The following is a 24,874-nucleotide window of genomic DNA, read 5'->3' as shown; positions in this document are numbered from 1 at the left end:
AACATAATATTGCGTATACAATTGCACATTCATTGAAGCCAGTAGTGTTTGAGAAATACAGTCTCTACCTCAGAAAAATATTTAGGCATAGCAGATCGACTTCAGAAAATACTAGACTTTAAAAATTTGCTGGAAAATCAACACCATTACCTTCCGTGTATATGCTACAAACGCAAACACACATGCACTGTAATCTTCAGTGGGTATTTTGTAGGCGCAGCTGAACAGATTACGGATATGAATGCCCATTTTGTAAATTAGAACGTGTGCTGCGCGAAATCCATTTTTTTAACCACAGGAACTGCCATGTGATTGGGGATAGTAATAGGAACATGTGATTGGGGGACTTCTAGACAGTGCATCTAACAGTTGATTTTTGTATTTTCATTTTACTCATTTTCCTCTGAGCTATCAAATTGCCCTCACATGGACATATGATAAGCTGCCAGGGCTATCTATCTACCAGCTGGTACTGGGAGCAAGGTTCGTTTCCCCGAGACATATTTTATTTATACTTTTGAGTTAAATATTCTTAGTTTGATTGTTAGAAATTGCATCGATATTTACAATGTTTAAAAAGGAAGTTTAGGGACCAGGCAGGATATGGAAAAACAAAGAAAGCGAAGAAGCCTAAAGGCGTGGTCGCAATATGGGATGTTACGCTGGCTCACTTTTGAGGCATATGTAAGGAAAGGTGCAAAAAAGCCTCCACCCTTAACCCTTTCTGTGGACTAAGCTCTATTGAAAGCATTTTCTGCTATTGCTACTTTGGCACTGCCAACCCTCACAAATGTGGGTATCTGATCCACTTTTGAAATTAGCAGGGAAGGCCCAGGTCCTGATCACGGGTTGGGCGGAGCAGCAAAAATGGGGTGGGAATGCTATTACTGCCACATTACCGCTTGCCCAATCCCGAGTTTGCATGAAAAGCTGGAGATTTACCTCCAGCTTTCTGCCCTTATTACTGCTACTGGTGGTAATAGTGCAAAAAAGCCCCATAGAGTCTATGAACACACAATAATTGGGGAATGACAGCACCACTGCAACTCGGCATCTGGTGCAAATTGAGCCAAATTGAGTTGTGGTAACGCCAATAGCATTTGCGATATCCCAGCGCAATTACCGCCAGGATACTGCCAATGCCCTGATGAGGTCCACAGTCCTTTATTATTAGACAGCAGGCCACTAAATCCTAATTTGTCAACTTAATCTCTTTAATTGTTTGTCTCCAAAATGAAAAGTGTCTACAAATAAAGAAAGAGCTTACATTAATTTTACAGAGCAGTTATTTCTTCTTCTTGTTCTGCTGCCTGTGTTTTGCATCAAGATCTGTGTCACTGTGGCAGATCTTTCTATTCTGCTGATCTCCTATCTTCTCTTCCCCTTCTAGTTGACCTTTCCACTCTCCATCCTGATTCTTCGTCTTCAGTTCTGTTGTCCACAATGTCCTCTATGCTGTACTCTCATTATCCTCCTTTAAAAGCATCCTCAGCGATTGCTTACGTCCTCCTTCTAAAACACTCTGCAAAAGAGAGAGCTATACTGAAATAAAAGTCAGTCCCCTTCTGATCTTGATGCTATCTTCACGTCATGCTTCTTGAGAACTTGATCTATTTCAGGCTAAACGTCTTCACTACCCAACTATGATGCCTACTCTTTCTCCTCACTCTCTTTGTCTATTCTTCTTTCTTAATAATCTATTGTTTCCTCAACCCATTGATCCTTTGTTGAACTCTTCTATTGCGACTTCAAACTTTGCACCCTATTTTACTTCTAAATGGACAATCTTTGCTCCCCCTTTTCTTTATCTTTTCCCAATCAGTTTCTATTTCTTATGTTACATCTTTAATTTCATGATTTTCTTTTTTTTTTTAAATTCATTACTTCATTTGTTTCCAAAAGCTAATTCTACTGCTGCTTTCCACCATTCCTTTTACTCGACTCTTATTCCTGTCGTTTATCACTTTTTATGTTATTCCTTGACCTTTTTTATTCCGCTTTCTAATGCAGCTTTTCATCTTATTTTAAAATTTCCACTAGTGTGCTGATTCATAAATATTGTCTCTTCACTATTCCCTCGTCTATCGCTGATATTCTCTTCTTCCTTGCCTACCTTAGTGTCTGGAACATGCTGCCTACTAAGAGTTATCTCCACATCTGAAGATTAACACTCTTATACCTAGCATACAATCTGGGTTTCATCCTGCTCACTCCACTGAAACTACCCTCATATATAATACAATTGTCTTACTTCTTCATTCAAAAAAAATATTCTCTCCTTATTCTTCTTTACCTGTCTTTAAACAGCTTATAACACATAAGACCATGCTATTCATTGCTCTTCTCTTCCTTATCTTGGTATATCTGTGATGTCCTTTCCTGGTTTGCCTCCTATCTTTCGAATCACCCATAGTCTATTTCATGGGCTGGTAACTCGTTGGTGTGTACTTTAATGTTTCAATGTTCTGGAAGGCTCTGTACTTGGCCCCTGCTCTTTTCTCTATATACTTTTCCCCACTATGCTATTACCCAGTCATTTGGTTTTCACTTTCATTTCTGTGATGAAAAGTTTTGTTTTTTATAAATTGTTTTTAAATGCATCCAGGGTCATGCCCCTTCTTCCCCATTCCTTCCGATATTAGTCTATGTACCCATTCATACACTTTTTTCATCTTCCATGTTTCAATTAGTTGTTCCTCATCCTCCTTGTGTTCAGTCCCACTTTCCCTCTTTTGCACTTATGCCCAATTAACTATGGAAGAGTGTTATATGTTCGCTTTTAACACGCAAGGTTCACATTAGAAATTAAGAAGATATCTTGTTCATTTCTCACCCTCTTTCCTTGTCATGTTCCCTGCGTGCTTCCTCTCCCCTTTCCCTTCCTCATTCCCTTCTACCTGTCTCAGCAATGTTGATGCAACAATCCCATGCTTGTGCTCAATGAGAGGATGCTTGGAGCACTGAGCCAGAGCCGGGGCTATCTATACAGCTGTGTAACCATTGAAAGAAAATATTCACCTTCCACTCCCCTGAGTCTGCCTCTTAATACTTGCAATGTAGTGGGACACTGAAAATGTTGATTGTAATGGAGAGACAGCCCTGCCAAAGGTTGCATTGCCACCATTGAGCAAAGTAGCCTAGAACCCACTGGTCCAGACTGCTTTGGACCAGCAACAGTGCCATGATACTAACATACTAAGAAGCAGGGTGATATTAATGAGGCTATGACTGAATCACCAGGCTTATTACACTTGGAGATTCATTCTGAAGAAGACAGGCATCTTGTAATGGTGGGAGCACACAAAGAGGTGCAAGCAAGATGTATTGGATAAGGTGGCACTGATGCTGAACCTGTGTAAAGCGTGCAACCACTGAAGACACCCAGCAGTGTGATAAACAAATGTTGTAGGCCGCAGCAACGTTCTGACCTTGAACCTACAGAATGCGTTCTACTGCTGATGTCACCTAGGAACAAATTAAATAAATCCTGATGATAGAGCATTCTGAACTAGTTACAATAAGCAAGTGAAAGTTCCACATTGCCACACCTGCCCTGACACATGATAGTTATCATACAACGGTCACACAAATATCTCAAAAAAATGTCTTTGAGACAACCTTATTGAAGTTGGACACACACTTCAAGGTCAAAGATAACATCCTTGCCAGATTTTATTTCGCTACTAGGGCTCAGAAGAAAGGAGATACAATAGCAGAGTTAATAGCGGAATTGAGGAAACTCGCCTTCAAATGTCAGTTTGGGAATTGCTAGGAGTGGCATCTAAGAGATCAGTTCATGACCAAATGTGCCAACCATGAAGTGAGAGAAGCATTAGGGAGCAGGATCCTTCAACAGAGACAGCCATAGAAGTAGCCAGAATAGTTGGCCAAACCAAGAGCTCCATCAAGGTGCTGGAGCCGGATGCTCCCAGGCCAGTGGGAGTGACCAATGCCAACACAAATACCTAGAAATGCAACAAAGAAGTCAATAGAGGAAGTGGCAGGAAGAGGTTTGATTTGGACAGTTATCAATGAACTAAAGAGGAAGGCCGCTCACCCAGGTAGCATTTCCACTGCAGGAGCCTGGATAACTTTGCCAATGATAAAGAGTGCTTCACCAAACACATAACATGCAGGGAGTGGGAAAATGGAGCACCCTACTACGTGTCATAGACAAACATTTTGACAACAAATCAATACAATGAATAGTATTAATGAGCATTGGCCAAGCAGATCCTCATGAAGGAGTGAAGAAATGTACATGATCATTTCACAAACATAGTACTGAAAAGAGTCAAACCCCAGGCCACCTTAATCGTCAATGACATTCAAGAGAATCTACATATAGACATTGTGGTGGACTACACTTGAGTCAATTCTAATGTGTGTGAAATTAAAGTTAGTTTTGGCAGAGAGCCTCCAAGAATATGGCACATGCCTTTGAGTGGTCCTTAAGACAAAGAATGGTGCCAGAATGACAATCTCACTCACCAAATGCAAGCAGAGACAAAAAGGGGTGGATTATCGATGACTGGAGATTTCAGTTGTTAAGCACAATGCTATGGAGGTCATTGTTTTCATGCCTCAAACCTCAAACAAGGTGGAACTTTCATCCTTCTTGGGAATTGTTGAATATTATGGCAAATTGATAAGAAATGTGTCTTGCACAACCAAGAATTTGAGGGTGTTGACACATCAATTGTGAAGATCGATTTTCAAAATAGCAAATGGGAGATCACATCAGTTCCTCTGTGCAAAAGGCTTTAACTGGAACATCCTCATCTTGCGGTATACAGATGCCAGTGGAAATGGTTTTGATGCAATCCTGATGCAGGAAAATGGGGCTGAGTTCTTCACATTAGCCTTTGCATCACAAACTCGCAAAGAAACTGAGAGTATATATTATGTTACAAGAAACTTGTTTGCCCTCAACCTTTTCAATGGATGGTTTTCAAATATTCTTTCAACCACCAATTAGAGCTCTGAACGGGGATCTACGGGTGGCATATGTATAGAGCTTAGACAAGGTTACTAGACAGTGGGGTATAATATTGGAGCACTGTGTGATAATGTCTCGGATGTTGAAACTAAGAGCTTTCTTCATGGAAACAGTACTACTCTATTATTGAATGTATATGACCTGCCTGGACGGTACACAAACCGCCACACTGTTGAAATGGGGAATAAAGATACTATCAACATGGAAGTTAAAGCACTCCAAGGGGAGTATAATTAGAGCTGGGGATTTCAACACTCATTGTATTAACTTGATAAGTGATATCATAACAAATGACCAATGGAGTTTTCTCTCGTAGCATTACCGCGCACTAATATTAAAGGGTCGGAGGTGGTCAGAAGTATAACTAATATTCAACTTCCTCCCATTGTTGCCTTGTTGGAACGATTGGAGGTGGTTATGTGAACTAATGGGCATAGCACCTCATGCTTGCATAATTTATTCCTCACGGACACTGGGCAATGTAAAGCACTAAAATATGAAATTGAATCTACCCCATTTAGTGACTACGTAAAGATGAAAGTTATCATTCTGGTGGATCTATAGAAGAATTGGAATGCTGAACTAGGCAAGGCGTTAGTTAATGCCCAGGTTGGTCTGATGCTATTTTAAAAAGGGCTAACAAGTATATTGTGAAGACTGCTTGTTCCCTGGAACAATTATTAAATCACTGTAAAGGTGATTTGGGGGTATTATGTACAGTTATTAAGCCTTGCGTCTATATGGTGGGGACGATGACTGTGCACGGAAAAGATAACCACAGTATTTTTGATCAAATTCATATTGAAAATCATTTGCTATGCAAGAGGGTGTGGGCCATTAAGAGAAATAAGAGTCTGAATTACCAAGAATAAAAAATCAAAATTGGGGTATTTATTTACAAAAATAAGAATCGGTTGCATGGCCATAAAGCCAGTTTTGCATCAGCAAATTGGAAAATGGTCGATAGATTCATATTCTCGGAAATTCTGGGACTTATATCAGACTTATCTATCCGCAATGGCTCCTAAGGAAATGTGCAATATAGCAGAAGAAGCCTTGAAGGTAAATGTAAAAGGACTCTATTGATACCAATGCATTGTGAAATGTAAATATTAATTTGCTTATTTGGGTGGTCCAGTTATGAACATAGAAATAAGTGACATACTTGACATTCTGGCAAGACTAAATCCATTTAGTGCCCCTGGGCCAGGTGGGCTAGCCAATGTTGTATTGATGTCCAATCCACAATTCTGGGCCATAATACTGTATGAAATGTATAATCAGACATGTACAACTGGACTGCTCCTGTGCAGTTGGCTCAGCTCAATATTAATTCTGGTACACAAACCTGGCTACCATACAGACCCTAACAACTATAGATTACTAGCTATGCTAAATTCTAGGAGAAAGGTTTTTGCAACAATTTTGTGGCAGCTATTGAATAAATGGGTTAGCGATAAACACCTGCTAAAACCAAAACAGCTAGGATTTAGGAAGGGCTATTCTACCATAGAAGCTATGTGGGCCATTCGCTTGATGACTTCTAATGTTCTGATTGGGGCAGATGGTGACCTTTTCATTTGTTTTGTTGATTATTCAACAGCATTTGACTGTGTCGACCGACATATTCTATGGCCAAAACTAGAAAGATGGGGCATTGACAAATATTTGTATTTTGTCAAGGTCCTATATTCTGATACAGCAGTTACAGTCCTCCTTTCCCAAGACGGAGACATCTCCTCTCCCATGCCTACTAATAACGAATAGGGGCCTGAAACAGGGGTATGTTCTAGCGCCTCTGTTATTTAACCTATATGTGGCTGACAGGGGAAGAAATTAAGAACGACAAAGACCTTTCCGCCTCATATTGGAGGGGTGCCGTTACCGTGGATCACTTATGCGGACGAAGAGCTATTGACAATCTTGTCTAGTTTGCTGATGAGGATCGTCTGAAGATCAATCTTGTAAAGACTCAAGTTATGCACATATGGAGTAAAGATTGACACACTACCAGGATTCACAGGCACATTAAGGATATAAGGTTGGAGCAGGTTTAAACCTAAGTTTACTTCGGTTTACCATTCTATTGTATTCCTTCATCCTACCAATACAATGCTTATGTCAAAGCCAAAGCTATGCGACGATGGCTGGTATTGAGGGAATCTTTCGAGAGGGTTGGTGGAGAATCAGTAGAGGGACTTTTGGAAGTGTACAGCAAAGCAATTGTACCATGTATACTATGTGGTTTAGAAAGTGTCCCGGAAAATCACGTGGATTGGTTAGACAAACTAGAAGGGAAAGTACTTAGGTCATTACTGAGCTCACCTACGACTGTTTCTGTGGTTGCGTGAGAATGGAATTAGGTACAACCTCTTTACACTAAACTAGGAAATTAGTAAGTTACTATTAAAAATAAACCAAGCTAGTGTAAGCATGGATATACAGCACAGATACCATTCTTATGTTGAATGAGATTGATATGAGACCTGAATACATCCTGGCCACCTTGGATGTGGAAGCTTTATATACATCGATACCCCAGCTAGAAAGCTTGGAAGTACTGAAACTTTTTCTCTACACCAGAAACAACATCATGGCAGTCCCTACTGAGTTCATCTTGGAATGTGTCAGATTGGCCATGACCAAAAACGTCTTCCTGTTCAGAGACCAATTGTATATACAGATCAAAGGGGTCAGCATGGGCGCCACATTCGCTCCTGACATAGCAAACCTATATATGGCCCATTATGATACAGAACACATCTTGTCAGCGCACAATCCCTACCAACAGAACGTCATCTTATGGAAGAGATATATTGATGGCGTTCTTCTCATCTGGAAAGGCAACTCTGAAGATCTGATGGCTTACCATGGATGGCTCAACCAGCGCAATTAGCACATCAGATTCACCATACATTGGGATATCCATGGGATCGATTTTTTAGATCTACACATCTATAGATCTGGTGACCACCTCAACACAGAACTGTTTCGTAAAGCCACCGATAGGAACACCTTGCTTCATTTCAACAGCTACAACCCGAAGAGCATGAAGTACAATTTCCCCGTACAGACAATTCCTTCGCATCAGAAGAAACTGCACCGAACGCACCACTTTTGACAAACATGCCACTGACCTCCAAACAAGGCTCGCCGACAGGGGGTACCCTAGAAAAGCCATCAAAAATGCCAAGAAGCGGGGCGCCAACACTGACCGCACTATATGTCTCACCAAAACAACCAAAAAGGAACTTGACAGACTGGTATGTGTCACCACCTTTAGCCCACTCAGTGACCTCATTAAAAAGACCATCAAACTACACTGGCCCATCATCAAAAACGTGGGATCACTACAAAAAGTCCCACTGTTTGCCTTCAAGAAAAACTGGAACATCAGAGAATCCTTGGTACACACCTTCATCGAACCCACCAAGTCTACCAGCACTCTATGGAATCTCCCACCCGTACAAGGCCACTACCGGTGTGGCAAATGTACGGTCTGCCAATTCACGGAAACTACCAAAATATTCCAACATAATGACATTAATTGGGCCTGCAGGACCACACCAATTGCAATACGAAACAGGTCATATAGGTTATAACCTGTCCTTGTGGACTCATTTACGTGGGCAAAACCATGAGACCAGTCAAGACCAGGATCTGCGAGCACTGCTCTTGCATAAAAAACAAAGAACCTGACAAACCCCTTGTAGATCATTTTGTCAAGAAAAATCACACCAATATGGACCTCAAATGGCTGGTAATACAGAAAGTTACTGCCACCATCAGAGGGGGAGACTTCGACAGAATCTTAACCCGTTTAGAACAGAAATGGGTGCACAAATTAAATTCTGTCCGGTCAGGTTTAAACATTTGCGTAGAGTGGAAACACTTCCTGTAATTGAGACAATGCATCCACTCTTAATTGACCTCATGTGGCACTTCTGGACCTTGTAACGCCACCTTATTTTGCAAATATGTGCCTTTTCCTGTGTCACTGCAAACATAACCACCATCAATAATGGGGCATTTCCTGACCACAAGGCCATTTACTTCATGTTTGGCACCACTGCACTTTGGACTATTCCTGGAACATGACCGTGCAGATATGCCCAACAGTTGCTTACTGCAGTACCTACTGCTCACTTTGTGTAAATATGTATCATGATATGTGTCACCTAAACATGTTGTTATGCTCACACCATCCATTCCATTTCTTTACCCATCTTTAGCAGCTCTGGGCACCATTAGGACCATACCCTTGACTCCGACCAATCAGCATCCTAGCCTGGCAGTGAGGCGTCCTTCACCCAAACAACCAATTTGAGCCACACATCATTTTATGCGTATGCGTACTCACCAGTATGCTCTCCCATGGCTGAGTGTGTTCTATACTTTGACTTTGGAACCAGGTGCTAATTCTGGTCAGGCACCCTCACGGGCAACCCGGCCTCGCACACCTCATCATGGCCGCCCGCCCCATTTAATTGCAGTCAGCACCCTAGCTCACTCTGTGCGTAGCCAGGGACTGCGACCGCTGACAACTTGCTCTGCAGCGCTTATTCTTCCTTTTACCCTAGGTGAGCACACATGCATGCAACCACTGCAGCTATGTGATCCCTTGCACCTATTTCTCGGCTGCATGTCTCACTTAAGAACGGAAGCCCAGCCACCATTTTAGACTTTCACCTTTTTCACCCCAGCATGACATCCTATACTGGTGATCACGCTAATCCGCCGTCTGGGTTTTTAAGGTTGTAATGACTCCCTTTAAGCATCACAGATGTTTTGACACCGCGAGCACAACGTATTCGCACTTCTGTCCATTTTTAAGGCATGCTCAGACCTACCTCCTCGTGGGACACATGTTATGTAACCCACCCGTGATTATATCTGCCACACCTCATCCGTGGCCATTGTGACCTGCACGCCTCACCAGCTCTTACCTGCACCATGACACTTATTATACTCCGAGGCCCACAATCTGAGCCCCTTGTGTCAATTTTTTCCGCAGCCCCTCACGCTTGCGGTTGACTTTGCGTATTTATCACGCCAGCCTGTTTCACCCAAAATATGCGCGGTAACAGGCCTCCTTAAGGTAAGCTTTTCTCTTACCCCTTTTTTAACCCTTAGTTGCTCCCCCACTCTTTATGGCTTAACACAGCCCTCATGTCCTCCCTACTTCCACAGGAACGGCCACCTCTAGGACCTCAAAAATCCTCCAGTGTACTCCTGACACTGCTACTCCCTGAGCCACTGCGCTCCCAAGTTCCGGTAAGCAGCGGTCCTTCATGTATTTAAACCTCTACCTGTGCTAGATACCCACAAATGTGCCCACTCCTATAACATCTCGTCTGTTTATCTCAACAGACCTCACAAGATACTTCCTGCTTTGGAATATCTCGTCCTGATGAAGGCCACACCATCAGAGCTCATCCTAGCTCACCTTCTGGCCGAAACACTGTTGTGTTGACTGTTATATTGTCTGTGTTGTCATTGTTCAACCCTACATTGTTTTGATGCATATGTGCTGATTAGTACATGCTATCACCTCACTAAATCCACTGGTCTACTTCCCAAGGACCCCTCAGTGGATGTGTAAGCAATGGAAAGACGCTACAAATATTTGACATTTGTCACTTACAAATTGGTCACTATACCTGAAAAATGTGTAAATACTGTTGTATCTTGTGTAACTCCTAGTTAAGTGTATCTACAAACACGTAAACTGCAGTTCTATTAAAAATCTGACTGCAGTACTCAGAATTGTCCTGATACATTTTTGTCAGAATTCATTTATAGTAACGTGTACACACTTGCCAAGGTGTAACCCCCATAGGAGTGTGTTCACCCTTCGTTCATCAGCCAGGTATCCCATGACCTTGCTCATTTTTGCTCTCTAATACTGCCCCTGATAGAGGCAGTTGGTCTTGATATATGATATGATAAGTCATTTATAACGCACCTGTACACAAGTGTTTCTATGTGCCTGTACACAAGTGTTTCTAGGCTTGGATTCTATCAACATAAACTAAAGCTCATGACACAGGAAGGGACTCCAGTGAAATCTGTTAGCATGTTAGAGAACAAATGGCGTTATGAGGAGTACTCTAAACAAAGCTTCAAATATCATAAGCCATGTAGTTATCGGATTAATGCAAATACATTAAGGTGCTTCATCATGTATTTGCGATTAAATATCTTGCCAGTATTAGACTACACTGGGTCATGGCAGAACATCCCACAAGAAAAAAGACTGTTTGTGTGCCAACCATATAGATACTAGTAGGTATATTTTGATGGCATTTGAGAAGGCATTTGATCTTTACATAAAGGGCTAACAGCGCTTTTGCACATGGCCAAGTAGTATCACAACAGATCAGTTTTGGTCTACGATTGTGGTGGCAGAGTTGCTTGTGATTACCGCAGCTGCAATGCATGCCTGGAAGCACACACAAGGCATGCTACTGGCACATACTCCCAAAATGCAACAAAGTAAACTGCATTTGCACCTTCTAGTGAATGACAATTTGAAGTTGTTGTATAAGTATTGTTGGATGCAGATTTTAATAGTAATGTTTTTTATGTGTAAAAAGCCATTAAAATTACTGTTATTACTGGTTTACTCTTGGTATGATGATTTGTAAGCAAAAGGCTTCATTGTATTAGCCATATGCATTAAACAAATACAACGGAAAAAAAACATATGTTATAGAGAGAGAAGCAATAGCGTAGTGTACCAAACAAACTCAATAGCAATTTTTGGCGAACAGAGTTTATCGTTATTAGTGATCACAAGACGTGGCTAGACTTCAGCTTCCCAAAGAATAGTAAAATGGATCCCCAGCTGGCAAGGTCTAGATCTGACAGTGACTCACATAGACGGCCATACGAATTTGATGGTGGATTCCTTGTCATGCAATGCCAATCCTAAAACAGAAGGTTTACAAGAGGGAGATGAAGGTGAGCAGGATGTCTGGGAGATTGTCAAGTATCTGAGTGTCTCAAAAAGATGAAATGAGAACAGTGTTTCTTATGGGATGAGTTGTATGTGAGAGATGTACATTGTATAAAGAGTGCTGGTGATCTAAAGGAGTGGAATATTATCTAAAAAGCAATAGAAGTGTCAATGATGAACTTAGTGTGCTAGGCAAATTTATGATGAAGGGTCAACACCTGGTGGTACCTGTGGGTATAAGAGATAAAGTCATCGACCTAGCCCATGAACAACACCTTTGCATATACAAAACCAAGTGTTTAATTAGAGTGTATTTTCTGCCCTGAAACATCAGTATTTTGCCCTAAAAAATGATGCAATGCACTGGACACATTTAACAAGTTCCCATAACAAGATACATTAGGTTGCCCAAATTTGCAGGGTCCTCAGCTTCTAAACCTCCCATATTTCCAAACTGTATACAGGTTCAAAGAGGAAATATGGGGGTAATGTATAATGCCTCTCCCTTTTTATGTATGTATTTATCCAATATGTTTAGTAATGTTAGAGAAGTGCTGAGAAGTGCTGAACAAACAATACATTACTAGTAAAAAATGATTAGCAAAATTACAAATAACCAAAATGAAATGAAACTTGAAATCATGAAGAATAACAAAATGTACTGTATGAGAACAACAAAAAATAGCAAGAATCAAAACAGATTATACAGTTAAAGGCAGGAGTATTTATTGGGAGGCAGACTCAGGGGAGTTGAGGACAAATATTTTATTTTGGACAAAATCTTGATAAATGTGCCACTGTCCTGAAATCTAGCAATATAAATGCTGCCCTGATGGACCACTAAAAGGCTTCAGTCTGACTAGTTTCAAATAGATTATGAGTCACCACGTTTCATTCACCAGGAACTCATCCAGCCACCATGTAGACATCATAGCGAAGTAAAGAGTTAAGCTCTGTGGAAGTAGTTCCAGGTAGACTAAGAAGCTATTAAGCCTTTTGAGTAGACAAGTAGGATAATAGAATTCAAAATCTGGGATAGCCCAACAACCCTTTCATTTTAATTTTCCTAATTTGTATCCAACAAAGCCAGATTCTCATCTCTTCCCAGATCAAACTATTTGATATACTCTGAACTCTCCAAAACAATGAATAATGAAAAGTTACAATCATGGCATTCAAGAGCAAAGGTAACATCATCATCATAGGTCAATTTTTATTGTTATTATTACTGTCCCAAATTTTTTAAAGGAAGCCCCATCGCTTTTTTCTACTCTTGTGTAGTTATGATTTAACCACCTCTTGCAATTGCTTGCTACTGAAATCCCTAAAAACTTGAAATATTTGACTGTGCCTCACATGATCTCATTTTCTACATTTTGTGTCCAAAAATGTACATTAATTTTGGATTCTTCACTTTATTACCAACCATAACATTCTCAATTTCAACTGAATGGCTTCTTTAGACCCTGACAAAGGTTTACTATATATGATAAGGTCATCAGTTTACATTTGTATATTTAAACTTCAGTCTTGAACACTTGCATGTTCTGAATGCTCTCAAGACCTAGTTGGTCCGTCTCTATCTGTTATTGTTATATTTGTTTCATTCCCATGTCCCAACCCTGTTACCCTGTGGGCGCTCTGAAACACAATTTACTTGATGTATAAGTACCTTAGAAATGCACAATAAAATAAAACAAATACATAAAATAAATGGAGTGATCATACTGGTATGCTGGAAATGCATCGGAGGGACAGGGCCTCCGAACCCTTGTCAATTATTGTTTTTTATCATGTGTTCTGCCTTGTTTTCTGTGTAGGAGTTCATGTGGGACTCCTGGCGGTGCGGTTCTTCCTGTATTTGGTTTGGTGAACAGACCCTTGGGATACCCTTATGGCACCCATGGGTGGGAGTATGACCCTGTACTTCCAGTGTATGTTTTTGGGCACATGTGTGTGGCCCACAGAGCAGGGTACGGGCTGATGGATGCTCTGTGCTGAATTGACAGGTGCTCTGAGCGTCCTCCGTTTTGTGATGCCCAGGCCCTGTCATTGGAATCAGTGGATTCCTGAATGGAAACAAGATGGCCTCTTTGGCCTCTTGCTTTCTATCGCCTGAAGCCCTCACGCTGTCCCTTCCCCTGGCTGGCTGTTGGGTGGAAGTTCCATATATGGTGTTGTGGGGATGTCCAGGCCAGACTGGCTGGAGCCTCCCCAATGACTGTATGTTGTTGGGACGCCCGTGGGGTGGGACCTGGGTGAATGGAGTGTGTGACAAATACATATTCTGTGTTATGGGTGTCTAGTATCTGTTGGTTGACACAATGACTGTGGCATCCCTGCCCGAAACTGGTATGAATGCAGTGTGTAGTGTTAAAGGGCAGGGTGCTTGTCCGAATTCACATCCTGTGTTGTGAGTGCCTGGATGCAGAAGAATCACCTGAATGCACTGTGCGCCTTATTGGCTGCCTGACTGCCCAATGCCCTTCTGATTGATTGTTTGCCTGAGTGTGACCCAGCAGAGTGAATGGGAGATCAACAGTATATCTGGGGTCCTCTCACTGCTAGAAATCATTCAGAAGCTGAAGTTGATACTTGATGCTTACTCTTGAAGCCGAGTCAGAAGAAGAATGTGAACCGCTGTTCCCTTCATTGCAATCTGAAAACTGATGTGCCTTCAAGAACTGATCCAAGAGAGGACCGGGCTAGGAGATCTCTTCCTGAGCTACGAGAGACCCTCGTACACCAGCTGATCTTTGCCAAAGCTCCCTGGTAGACAGACCTACGAAAGGCTGCCGACGGGAGAAGGGGACCACCGAGGAGGACAAAGAGAAGCACCAGACAGCCGTCCACCATCGCCGATTGCCATTGCCAAGCGGAGCTGCAGTGCTCCCTTTGCCTAAGAGCATTTGATCCAAGGACTCCCTTTTTCACCCTCATCGACTGCTTTTGTCCTGCTGGAGAAAGTTAACGCTGCCGATGATCGAGTAGAATCCACTGGTGGGATTTGCGCCACCCGAAGACCTCAGAGACGCAGACGAAGCTACTGAAGCCAGCTGTGGTCATGTCCCGCTCGCCGACGCCCGATGGTGATGACCCGACGCCCCTGCTGGGCCAAAGTTCTTCATTGACTCTTTACGGCAAGGAACACTCATCATCGAGGTGCACCACACGGCTCTTCTTCAAAGGACGTTCATAAGCTTTTGTCAACGAGCACTGCGAACATCAAAGCTGCTCCCTCTATGACAACGTTCGCCTCTTTCTTCACTGAATCTCGACGATCTGCGGCTCCTGCCTTAAAGGGAGTGCGCTCAAGAAAGGCCTGTCGACGACTCACCGAAGAACTCTACGAATAACTAGGTACATTGGGGCAGTAGAACTTTTATAGAAGGAGATAAGACTCTAATAAACAATACATGGACTGGGCTTGTAGTGCATCTTCATTTACAGGTTGCCCAGGTGGGGGGATCCTCAAACAGAACTGTGTCTAACGGTAGGGGCTCAGTATTCTGCCAATTGTCTATAAATAACTTGTTTTCCTCCTAAATCTATGGTTGATACCGTCGTGCTGTGTTGATTCATATGCTATTTGAACTGAGTACAGTTGATGCATTTTAATGGAATCAGAGTAATCGTGGTACCACCTAGAACTGTGTATATTTACCATTTTAGAATTGTCACAGCACAAAGTGTGTTATCGTGATTGTGTATATAACCTTCAGCCTTATTTATATAAAGACTGTGTTTTCACTAATACTGTGTGTGGACATTCCTTTGTGGGTGCCTGGGGAGTACACTGTGCTAAAGAACCAGCCCTCATCACCTCCTGAGAGCTGGGCCTTGATTGCTCGCCCACGGTTTACCAAATAGACAATCTTGGCTGGGGTCCTCTGTGCCTCTTGTCTGCCATATAGAGAGCAGGAGTACAGAAACCCCCTCATGTATTTAAACATACCCTGTCTTCTTGATGCTTAATTCAGTAGTTATATGTCGATGTCAAACAACAGGGGGCAGCCCTACCTCATACTTTTGGAGATGGACACTGTTGAGAAGATGCTGCTATTAATGATGAGCCTAGAGGATACTCCTTCATATAGAGTGTCAATACTAATTAGAAGTTCAATCCGCAGGACCATCTTCTTTGCAATAATAAAACACAAGACCCAATCAAAAGCCTTTTTGGCATTGATTGAAATGATCACCAATGGGTCACCATTCGTTACTTGCAATGGCAATTGTATGAGTCGTCTGTTTGACTGGATCCTTTAACTGTTCTTCCTGATTTTCTTTTGACTGCTTGTTTATTTGTATAGCGCCTATACAGAATGTGTTTCAAAGTGCTTTAAGGAGGGAGGGAAGAGAGGGAGAAATACAGTTGCATTCTTACAAGTCCATGAAACAATTCAAAATGTGAAAAATAACTATCGTAATCAGCAAGGCAAGATTTCTGATAGTGCAAGTGCAAGTAACAAATAAGGGAGGAGGGGGGTGAGACAAAACAAGCAATTTCATTACTATGCCTGACGGCAATTGACGTAGTGCCGGGAGGTAACAAGAGGAAGGGAAGGGGGGTTATGGACTGAGGGAGAAGGAGAAGAACAACCCAAGCAACTAAAAATACTAGGGGCCTCATTACACGGTAGGCGGTAGGGGATTACCGGCACCGGTAAGGGCACTGGTGCCGGTAATCCCCTACCGCCCTACTACGAGGTCCCTCAGCGTGTGGTCTGCCCAGGCGTTATGGATGGTTCCCGCTGAAGGACCTCAGAGCTAATAACGGTACCGCAAATTGCGGTACCGTTATTGGCTCCTTCCCCATTCCCATTGAGCCCTATGGGGGCTCAAATGGGAATGGGGAATGGTTCCCGGAATGGGGACTTACCGGTCCTGCAAAGGTCGGAATAGACCGGTAAGTCCCTATTCCGGGAACCCGGACTGCGACGGCGGTAGGGGTAGCCATGGCGCAAATAGCGCCATGGCCACCGCCTACCGTGTAATGAGGCTTTAGGTCTGACTGTAAAGCTTGATAGTATGGAGAAGCCTGGTTTGTTATCATTACAGAATCATTACCCATTGTTAGAGAATCATTACCCATTTAGGGATCCAGTTATCCATCATACTTTCTGATTATTCTGATTAGTACTGATTAGTAGTGACATGAAATAGTAACATTAGACTATCCACATTATTCTGCCACTTTGTATGCATTTGCAATTTGCTATAGAATGAGGCCTGTTATATTTGAAGTGCCATTTAGAGACACATGTTATATTTGTAGAGACATGTACAGATATGTTGTTATTTATTAGATATGCAATGAGTGTGCACTTAGAATATGCATTGAGGCATTGTAGAAAGTGCTTAGTTTGAGTGAGTGAATGTGCTAAGCACTATAGAGAATGCATTTAGCTAGCTCTAAAGCCATACAGAAGCTGTTTGTTCCGCAGAGAAGTTGTTATGGTACACTGTGAAAGATTGGAATGTATAAATAGTTTGGTTGATAAAAGGTCGCCTTTGCCTTAGTAGAGACACAGAGAAGGAGGCTTTATCAGCCTGGCTAGTGCTTCGCAGACAGAGAGAAGGTAGGTTAGGCAGCGCCATGAAGAGGAGCTTTGACTCACAGAGACATGTACAAGGAGAGAGGGATTTGAATGGAGAAATATGAGGAGATGGTAAGATGGTGACCACAGACAGAAGATAGATATGGTATATATATGTAGAAAATGTCACGATTACAAGAACACGCAGTGATTGAAAAGTACAAGACATGCATCACAGACATTTAGACAATGCTCGCATTTAGAAATGATGACAGAGAGAGAACGAGTGTAACCTTTGTGTCTTATGTTATTGTGTCCGTAGAAGTAAGATAGGAGTAACACAGTGCACAAAGGCCCTAAAATACAAGAGCGGGGGGCATAATTATCCACACCCCCTAGGAGACTGTCTAAGACTGACAACAGGCCGCCCATGCGGAGGTAGGCCAAAGGTAGTTTTGTTGTACTGTCGTACAAAATGGCACCCGTAACGCGGGACTTCACTGATGCTGATTGATAACATGTAACAGAGTGTTTTATCTGTAGAGTTTTGGCAGCTGACTTCTGATCCAATGATCAACTTGGCTGAAGGCAAGGTTCAAACACGATGTTCGAGTGTGCAGCTGTGTTATCTGTTTTCTTGTAGATGTATCTTCTGTCCATGGTTATTGAGTTTGTGGGAATAGATATTTTATGTTTTGTGTTTTGTCTGTCTTGGAGATGTTATGAATTAGAGCATGTTTCGTCCACAATTCTGTTCACCATAGGAAGGGGAATGCAATTGTCTGACTGACTTTGAATCCGGAAATGATTGAAATTGATCAAGAGCAGTATTTCATGACTGGCAATTTTTGGGAATGAATGTACATCCATTTGGCCGAGCTAGAGAAACAGTTTTTCTTGAATACGATTGTGGTATTTTGTTTGTTTGGAACTCTGCAGAGGCTGACACTTTTTGGGGAAATCTGAACTTTGTTTTGGATTCCTATTGGTTGGAATTTGTGCACATTTTTGGCAAGTCGACGACTGCATCTGTTATTTTAGAGAAGTCTTGAAACTGTTTTTTTTTAAACTCACTTAAGTGTTGTGAGGTTTGGTTGAAGAAAAGTCCAGAGGGTTGGAATAATTACTACTGCAAAATGAGCTCATTTTTAAGTGACTTGAAAGCAATAAGAAATCGGCTTCAAAATATGCTTGATGCCTGGGAAGTTTCGCCGGCACCAAACATAATGATTGAAGAGTTGAAAGTGAAGAGTGAAGAAGCACGAACAGAAATGACACCATATATTAGTGACTTGCGAGCAATAATATATTGTCTCAGACATGTAATTGAAAACTGGGAAGATGTCCCAGCAGCATTGAATTACCCATTGAAGTCTTTGTCAACAGCAGTGATGGGTGGACACAGAGTTCCTAGAGAAAACCAAGTATGGATGATGCATGGAGAAGTGCATGGAGAAAACTTAAATATTGTTCAGAATAATGGCAGAAATAGTGTGACCCAGACAGCAGTTTGTTCCACTGATTGCAGCAACAGCAGATCAAAAAATTGAACAGATTGAACGAGATGTATGCCAGTAAATAGAGGAATTGGAGAGTGCATTTTTTGACAGATATGTGCATAATGCATAGAGGGTTTGCATATGAAGATTTGCATTATGAAACTGTACCATTGGAGACACCTTTGCATGGAAGATGTTATGTGCATGGAAGCAGTAATGTGAAAATCTTTGATTTGAATAGAAATGGCATTTGTAATGACATTTTGACAGGATTGATAACAACAGTACTTTGCCTACGTTAGGGAGTGAAAATATTGTTTTGTCTATTGTCATAGAAACTGGGATAGCATTGAAGGAGAACGTGAATAGAGTGAATCGTTTGAAAGTTGGATGTTCTGATACAAAGCATTCTTTGAATATTTTGAGTTTGAATGACTGCATGGAGATAATGGTTGTTTATGTTATGCAGAAACATTGCGCAGGATTAGCAGACTGTTTATTTGAAGAAGGATTAAGCAGTGAAGGGAAGGAATGTTTATTGAATCTGAATTGTATTGCACATACAGGAAGCAGTGTACATTTGAATGAAATTGATTTGTTTTGTCAACATTGAGTGATTCAACGTTGTGAATACATTATGTTGAAAGGGGAGTCTGTGACTATAACAAATGAAAATGACACAGAAAGCAATGCTTTTGCAGGACATGGAGTGCAACTGAATGAGAGGAATGCAGTTGTGCAGCATTTGAATGTGCAATTTTTGAAGGTGCAATTTTTGGGCTATTTGAAGTGGGCTGTCCTGTTTTGTTTTGAGAAAGACAGGGATGGAGTAATGCATCATGCAGGCATGCTTAGGCTGATACACTAGAACTGATATTTCAGACACTGAGAGAACTAGCATTGATGTCTTTTGAGAGACATGGGGAGTTTAGAACTAGCCATGTGCACTGAAATATAGATTGAGAATGCTGTTTTGTGTTTGGCTTTGAATACATCTGAAACTGATGGAAAACTGATACTTGCATTATTGTTTTCTTTGCATGACATCCGGAGAGACACCTTGACCAGACCGAGATTTGCAGACAGTGAGACCTTGCAGATCGCCTTGATAACTGACCAGATTGCATTGCATGAATTGACCAGACCATGATTGGCAGCAGCATGACCAGACCAGATTGACCAGACCTTGATGAAACCATGTGACTTTGCATCATGGCTGTTTGTAGCAGCAGTGATGAGACATTGGCACTGACATCTACGTTTTGCAGCAGCACTTCTGGGGAATGCCGACCGACCGATTTGAGGCCTTAAGCTATAGCTTTGTCAATGGATGTGCTCTGAGAAGGTACCCGGAAGACCTGCTTGGTACCCGATTTCCTGGCATGACAACTAATGCCATGGAAAGTGAAGATTGTGACTGACTGTAGAGAGAGAAATCAACACCTTGCAGCATTCTGTGCCAAGAGAGAGAAAGAGAGTGAAAGATGTTCAGGAAAAAAAGGTAGAGAAACCAACCGGTTTGTGGGCTGTTTTGTAATCTGCAGCAGGAAGAAAATCAATTTGGAATTCCTTACCTTGTGAACCAGAACCAGACACAAGTTTGGGCCTGTGGGAAGAAGAGATTAATGGGAATGAGCAGGAAGATGCGCTCTGAAAGCATTTGAATTCCTGGTGTTAACCACGTTTGAAAAGCAGTGAAACTTTGTCTCTTGTGTGAGAGAGAGAGCATTGATCTGACACCATTTTGCTTTGAAATCTGCACTTGCATCCAACGTTGGATGGTCCTTCATAAGAAGAGCAGGGACTAGCATGGCATGAACTGGAATACTGGCATGGTAACAGCATGACCTGGAAAGGAAGAAGTGAATTTGAATCTGGAGTTTGGCCTATGTGAAATTGCATGGAATTGCCAAATGAGAGTTGCCATCTGCATTGTTTTGCAACAGTCTGAATGAGTGCCATGTGAATGATACATTGGTATCAAAAGAGGATAGACTAGGGAAAGCTTTGGAGATAGGGAGAAGAAAATGCTTGATAATCTGAACTGATTGGCATCAACGAAGGAAACTTGCAGCAGTGAGCAGGGATTGCTCTGAAGAAAAGATTTGTCACCTATTGTGAGAAGAGCTTGCAGCAATGAGGCTCTGGAATTTGTAGCTAAAATTGTCCGTTTGCAGGACACACACTTGAGTTCCGTTTGCAGCTGGAACTACTTTTTGCTTTGGGCTATGCTTTGATGCCCATACACATGTTTGCTGAAGACCTATACATGTTTGTGAATACATTTGTGACCTATTTGTGAACACTCGCTTTGTTGACATGCTTTGTTGACATTCCTTGGCTAAGATATTTGCATTAGACTGGATTTGTACTGACTTGGAATTTTGCACAGATGTGAGAACACACATACATTCTGATTGGCTACAACTGATTTAATCACAGACTGACATGAGTGAACCTGGAAATGAACTTGGACTGGAAATGTAACTGAATTGGCCTGTTTGACCAACACACTGGAAATGCATACATCTGAAATGAGCTTTGACACCTGTGAAACAGATATTGTCATTTTGTGCTTGACACACTGAAACTGAATCCACAGTACATATGCATTGATTCTATGCATTGCATTTTCCTTTTGAATAATCTGCTTGTAGCCTCACTTTTGGCTTTACACTTTTGACATGACTTTTTGCTATGAGAAACTTGAATATGCTATTCTGAATTTTGTCACATTTGCAGCTATGCATTTGAATTTTAGCTTGCCACTGATAGAGTGAAATGCTTGCATTTTAGGGTTTTTTGCATTATGAGATAGAATGTTTTTTCCCTTTGTAATTTTGCTTGGTTTTAGCATGCCACATTGAGACATGTTTTGACAAATCGTTACTAATGATTATATAATGATAAGATTGTAAAACCTGATAGTATGGAGAAGCCTGGTTTGTTCTCATTACAGAATCATTACCTATTGTTAGAGACTCATTACCCATTTAGGGATCCAGTTATCCATCATAAATTCTGATTAGTACTGATTAGTAGTGACATGAAGTAGTAACATTAGACAATCCACATTATTCTGCCACTTTGTATGCATTTGTAATTTGCTATAGAATGAGGCCTGTTATATTTGAAGTGCCATTTAGAGACACATGTTATATTTGTTGACACATGTAGAGGTATGTTGTTATGTATTAAACATGCAAAGAGTGTGCACTTAGAATATGCATTGAGGCATTATAGATAGCGCTTGGTTTGAATGCGTGAATGTGTTAAGCACTATAGAGAATGCATTTAGCTGTCTCTGAAGCCACACAGAAGCTGCTCGTTCCACAGAGGAGTTGTTATGGACACTGAAAGATTGGAATGTGTAAACAGTTTGGTTGATAAGAGGTCGCCTTTGCCTTGGTAGAGGCACAGTGAAGGAGGCTTTATCAGCCTGGCTGGTGCTTCGCAGACAGAGAGAAGGTGGGGGAAGGCTGTGCCATGGAGAGGAGCTTTGGCTCACAGAGACATGCATAAGAAGAGAGGGATTTGAATTGAGAAATATGAGGAGATGGTAAGATGGTGACCGCAGACAGAAAATAGATATGGTATAGATATGTAGAAAATGTCACGATGACAAGAACATGCAGTGATTGAAAAGTACAAGACATGCATCACAGACATTTAGGCACTGCTCGCATTTTGAAATGATGACAGAGGGAGAACAAGTGTAACCATGGATATGTACACGTCATTGAACAGTAGAATGAGAGGTGAGGCTTTAGGAGTTTTTAGTTTTTGGAGATGGAGTTTTGGATGGAGCTGTTCTCTGAGATTTAGGTGGCTTCTCTCTGCTGGTCTGCTCTCTGAGGAGAGAGGGAGTTGGAGTTGGAGATGGAGTTTTGTATGGAGCTGCTCTCTGAGAGATTGAGAGATCGAGAGACATTTGGATGACTCTGAGATCGAGGGAGCATTGGGGAAGCATTCTGAGCAGAGCTGATGAGACCTGGCAGGGATCTGGCAGAGAGAGCCCTGGCCCTGACTGACTGGCTGGTTGCAGAGTTAGCGAGAGAGGAGAGACAGAGCAACACAGAGAGAAAAAGGGGAGTATTGCTGAATAAGACACGTGCATGGAGAATTAGAACAGACTCTCACGCAGAGCTTTGGCTGACATGATAGATGGGGTAATCAGACAGGGTTTGTCTTGGAGAGAGAGAGTGAAGTATGGTGTGGATTGGAGAGGAATGGAGTGGCTATTAGATTGCTTGCATTAGAAGCCTGTAAGGCATATAGTTATTGCATTGCTGGTAGATTTGACCCAAAAGCATAAAAGGTGCAAATTTGAGATTTGCATTATAGTAATGTTTGCATCATGCATTGCTATGTATGAATACAAGTGTTTCTATTGTTGAATTGAATCATGTGTTTTCTTTGTGTCTTATGCTATTGTGTCCGTAGGAGTAAGATAGGAGTAACTCAGTGCACAAAGGCCCTGAGATACAAGAGCAGGGGGGGCATAGTGATCCACACCCCCTAGGAGATTGTCTAAGACTGATACATGGTCGCCACGCGGTGCTAGGCCAAAAGTAGATTTGTATCACTTTCTCACATGACGACTATTCAGAGTAGTGCTGGAGGGGAAGGGGGAGAGACAAACAAGCTGCTATCACAGGTCACATGACAGATGATAGAGTAAGTGCTAATGAACAGTAATAGGGAGGGGAAGGGGAAAGTGGTAGAGAAAGACAGGTGGCTACAATTACTATGCCTGACTGCAATTGAGATAGTGCCCACATTTAACAAGAGGGGGTGGGGAGGAGGATGAGAAAGACGGGTGGCTACAATTACTATGCCTGACGGCAATTGAGGTAGTGCCAGAATTTAACAGGAGGAGTGGAGGGGAGGGGAGGAGAAGAGGGCAGGAGGATGAGAAAGACAAGCAGCTACAATTACTATGGCTGATGGCAATTGAGGTAGTGCCCAAATTTATCAAGAGGAGGGGAGGGGAAGAGGGATAAAGGGTGAGGGGGAGGGCAAAAAAAAGCCACCCAACGTATTAGGCCAGGTTACCTATCTAGGGTAGTGCTGAGGGGAGGGGTAGGAGAAGAGCAGGAAAAAGGGGGGATACAGACAGGCCGCTAACATATAGATCAGATGGTAAGTATGAAGAGCAAATGCTAGCAAACAGAGAGGCGAAGAAGGGGGGTACAACACATAAACAAGGGAGACCAATAGGGGGTTAAGGGACAAGCACAACCATCACAGGGGGGTGCTGGCACAAACATCAATCAGGGGTAGGCAGGGGGACTAGCACACCCATTACAGGGAGCAGGGGGTAGAGGGGGAGTGCACAGCTATCACAAGAGGCAGGGGGGGTACACTGCTATCACGGGGATGGGGTGGAGGGGGAGGCACACTGCTATCAAAGGGGGTGGGGGTGAAGATGGAGGCACATGGCTATAACAGGGGGCAGGGGAGGATGCAAACTAACCATCAGAGTGGCAGTGAGGGTGGGGGCACACACAGCCATCAGGGAGGCAGGGGAGACACACTCGCCATAACGGGGGCAGGGGAGACACACTCACCATACCGGGGGCAGGGGAGACACACTCACCATAACGGGGGGACACACTCACCATAACGGGTGGCTGGGGGACACACTCACCATAATAGGGGGCAGGGTTAGAAAACATTATTTTTTATCAGTATTAATGAATTCTCTAGTGCATCTATTCAACTTATTAGGCAATATAATATTAAATTACATTGCATCTATATTTAGTAACAGAATAGCTATACTGCCTTCACATGCTTGCCTGATTTCAACATAAGTGAAGTGATAGTTTTCTGCCTATAATGGAGATAATGAATAGCCATGAAAATCATTGTTGAA

The sequence above is a fragment of the Ambystoma mexicanum genome, chromosome 7q (genome assembly GCF_040938575.1).
Source record: "Ambystoma mexicanum isolate Mex_15411 chromosome 7q, UKY_AmexF1_1, whole genome shotgun sequence".
In the NCBI taxonomy this organism is placed as follows: domain Eukaryota; kingdom Metazoa; phylum Chordata; class Amphibia; order Caudata; family Ambystomatidae; genus Ambystoma; species Ambystoma mexicanum.
Note: the sequence above shows the minus strand (reverse complement) of the source record.